Here is a 3,720-nt window from a genome sequence, read left to right as displayed (position 1 = left end):
ACTTCATAGCAGCAATTGCATCCATCTGATCCTTGCACCCCACGTCATGCACAAAATCCGGCTCTCTCCCGATCTCGAAAAAGATGACACAGAGAAGTCCCCTCAAACCAAAAGAAAACTATTTAAGACTCCTGCTGTAAGGACCTGGACCTTTGTTTATTTTTTCGCACGACTCTTAAAGCTGGAGAATAAAATTAAGGAAAAAAAGGGAAAGAGATCCAGGAGTCCGACTTCTTCCCTGATTCCGGTGGAAGGAGGAAAATAGGACTCCATTTCTGACTCATTTAACCCGAATTTAGCCTATAAAAATGGGTCTTCCCCCCAATCTAACATCCCAATTCGAGTTTCATCGATTACCACCCTTAAAGCCCTTGATTTCAAGCCGTTTTCATTAGGATTTCGTGGGGATTCCACTGCCGGATTCGGCTGCAAGACCTCGCCGGAGTCGAGGTAACAATCTCCAATCCTTCTTCTCCTTTCTTCTCTAGTTCTAAGGCTTGACTTCCAGTGGGATTAACAAGGATCATTGCCAGAATCCATGGAAAACGAATTCCCCTGTTTTCTCTGCACCTTCTTCTTCTTCTTTTCCTCTGCCGAACTAGCCCACGTCGCCGGACATAGCCCACTCGCCGGTCGTGGTTGCCACCGTGGGTGTGGCTGACCGTATATTGTTTTTTTTTTCCCCTCCCCTGTTTCCACGAAGAAGAAGAAAGAAGAAAACGTGAGAAAGAAGGAGAAGAAAAAGAAGGGAAAAAAAAAAAAGAAAACAAAGAAAAGAAAAAAAAAAAGAAAACAAAGAAAACAAAGAAAAAAATAAACAAAGAAAATATAGTTTCTCTAAGACAAAAATAAACAAAGAAAATATAGTTTCCTCTTTTTCTCATCTTCTCACTGTCTCTACGAGTTTCTCTCTTTACTTTTCCTCTCTAGATTCCTTCTCTCTTTGATCACCCGAGATCTTTTCATCAATCCCTTCCTCTTGCTCAATCTCACTCTCTTTTCCCATACTTCTCCGATTTATTTGTGTTCCCCGTGCCTTTTTCTTTTTTTTTTTTTTTATAGACAAACTCTAACCGGATCTTTCTTTCCGCAGTTGAGGATTTTTCGGTTTGGTAAAAGTGAGAAAAGAAAAGGTTTTTTAAGGCGTTTTGAGAAGATGGGAAGAAAGGTTGGGATTTTTGCTAGGAAATAATGGCCGACGATGAGAATAGTCTGGATTTGAATCTCTACGTCAACGTGCCTCCTTCGCCCCACCCATCAAATCCGGACAATGGCTCAGACCTCACCCTCAGCTCGCCAACCTTCCAAAAAAACTACTCTCCATCCAATGCCTTGCATGTTCCTGAATCACCGCCGCTCGACCCCCTTCATGTCGCCGATGATAGCCCTGTTTTGGAGCCCAGCCTTCTTGCTCGATTAGTGCGACTTATAACTCAGGCCTCACATGCTCAAATTCTACTCCCCATGCTTCTGCTTCAACCGGACCATATCAACGTTAGGCCTCGCAACCTCCTGCTGGACGACTACCGCGGTGGCACAATGAAGCAGCAGCCTCCATCAAGCCATGCCCAACTCTATGCATGTCCCGAAGATTGGTTGACCAGTTGATGCATGAAATATTGCAGTCTTGAAGGAACTTAGAGGCTTCTTAAAAGGATAACTTGCATGGTGCGGGCAAGAGCACCAAGTGTTTGGAAAAGGAAAAGGAGGAAAGTGCTTCAGAATTTGAGTGCAATATTTGCTTTGATATAGCCAAAGAACCGGTTGTTACCCCCTGTGGTAATCTCTTTTGCTGGCCGTGTTTGTATCAATGGTTTCATGCTAAGCCAACCTTTAGGGAATGCCCTCTGTGCAAGGGAGAGGTGCACGAAACTAACCTAACACCTATATATGGGAAGGGAGGCTCAGATACTACTACTAAGAAGGTATTTGGAGAAGATGGGAAACTGAAAATACCACCTCGACCCCATGCACATAGAACTGAAAGCTCGAGACAGGAATTCCAGAGATCTACAGGAAGTTTTGTGGCGGGAGAACGCGCCACTTCTCAGAGGCGTATGGAAGAGCTGCACACTGCCATTAGGTTTGGAGAGGATCGGGGCCCAAGGTTGGGGCTTCGATTAAATACTTCTGATCCTGCATTTATAGCTCGGCTAGAGCAATGGAGAATGCAAATGGAAGAGAGGTATGGGTCTGACTTCACGGGCATTCACCTCCCTACTATTACCGAACCAAATCCTCAAACAAATTCTACAAATTCACCTTTGAACTCTCACGATCACGAGCCCATGCATCGGAGGCCTACCGTGCAATTAACACCAGCTAGAGAGCCTGCATCAACTTCAAGCACCGCAACTGTGATACCGGGCGATATTACTGCTACTGATGTGTCAGTAGAACCAAATAGAGCACGGTCATCTAGATCCCTTAGAAGAAGAGGAAGGAGCAGCAACTCTGGTTCTACAGATGCAGATGGAGGAGCATCACAATCGCATTGAAGGAGAAAGCTAAACTAGAAATAATTTAGGGTACATTTGATTGTACTTTTTTATTTTTAATTTTTATTTTTAAAAAGTATTTTTTATTTTTTCTAATTTTTGGTATAGAATAAAAATAAAAAAGTAAAAAGTATATTTGGTAATTAATTGTTTTGGCTGATTATCTAATTTTTAAAAAAATTATTTAATTTTTTTAAAAAATAATTGATTAACTACATATCCCTTTGCCGGATATTACTTTGGTTGTTAGCATACTTTACATTCCCACCAATTTTTTGAACCACCACTCAGACATTGTCAGCAGTTGAACCAGACTCCTCTAATGCTGGTTCCACTCCCAAGTGTCCTCCCTCCAATCCCTGCTAATGCATGAGCCGCATCTCGGGAGGAAACCCATATTTGAATTCAAACTTGAGCTCCATCTGATCCGCTTTGGATCCCTCCCTGGTCATCTCCCGACGCCGCCACTCCTCCACCACTGGTGTGAAATTAGGCTGGGGTTCCCCTCGATGAGCTCCAGCAGATGGATGTTAGGCTCCCGTGGGTTGTTTCGGAGCAAGAATATAGTAGCATTCCGGACGATGATCGAATCCTTGAAGTCGTAGGGAAGAATGAGTTCTTTCCACATTCGAAAGATGGCGTGGAGGGAAAAGGATTGGGAGGGAGACATGGAAAGAAGGCGGGAGAGGCGATCCACGGTGGTGGGGGCGGCAGTGGAGGCAGCGAAGGACTCCTAGAAAGCGATCTGAGCAGTGAAGGGGGCGAGGCGGACGAGCACCTAGGAGGAGGAGGGGTCATAGTGGAGGGAGAAGACATGGAATTTTTCACTCTTTTTTTTAAAGCAAAAGCAATTTTTAAAAAGTAAAAAAAAATTGCTTTCCACCAAAAGTAATTATTTTTGCTTTTTTGATTTTTTTACTTTTTGCTTTTTATGGTGTTACCAAATATTGCTTTTTGATTTTTGTTTTTCAAAAATCAAAAAGCAAAAAAAATACTTTTTTTGTAGTTAACCAAATGCACCCTTAGTGACTATGCTCCGAATGTTTAGATCAACTTCTCCTTATTTTTATTCTTTTTCATTGAGTTCTAATTAGAGATTTCCATTAACCAAGAATTTTTTTGTAATTATCACAATCAAATATATAACTGTTGCTGAATACACTGAGCAGTTCGATGAATTAACTACAAAGTGTGGGATCATTGATAATGATGAGCACTGCAT

General features: G+C 42.3%; 1 pseudogene; it reads left to right on the top strand.

Annotated features, from left to right (window-relative positions):
• The first annotated feature begins 1,105 nt into the window (after positions 1–1,105).
• On the top strand, positions 1,106–2,516 carry LOC105060656 (uncharacterized; annotated as a pseudogene).
• Positions 2,517–3,720: the final 1,204 nt, after the last annotated feature.

Source organism: Elaeis guineensis, chromosome 16 (genome assembly GCF_000442705.2).
Source record: "Elaeis guineensis isolate ETL-2024a chromosome 16, EG11, whole genome shotgun sequence".
Classification (NCBI taxonomy): domain Eukaryota; kingdom Viridiplantae; phylum Streptophyta; class Magnoliopsida; order Arecales; family Arecaceae; genus Elaeis; species Elaeis guineensis.
The sequence above is the reverse complement of the archived record's forward strand: the minus strand, read 5'-3'. Positions and strand labels throughout refer to the sequence as shown.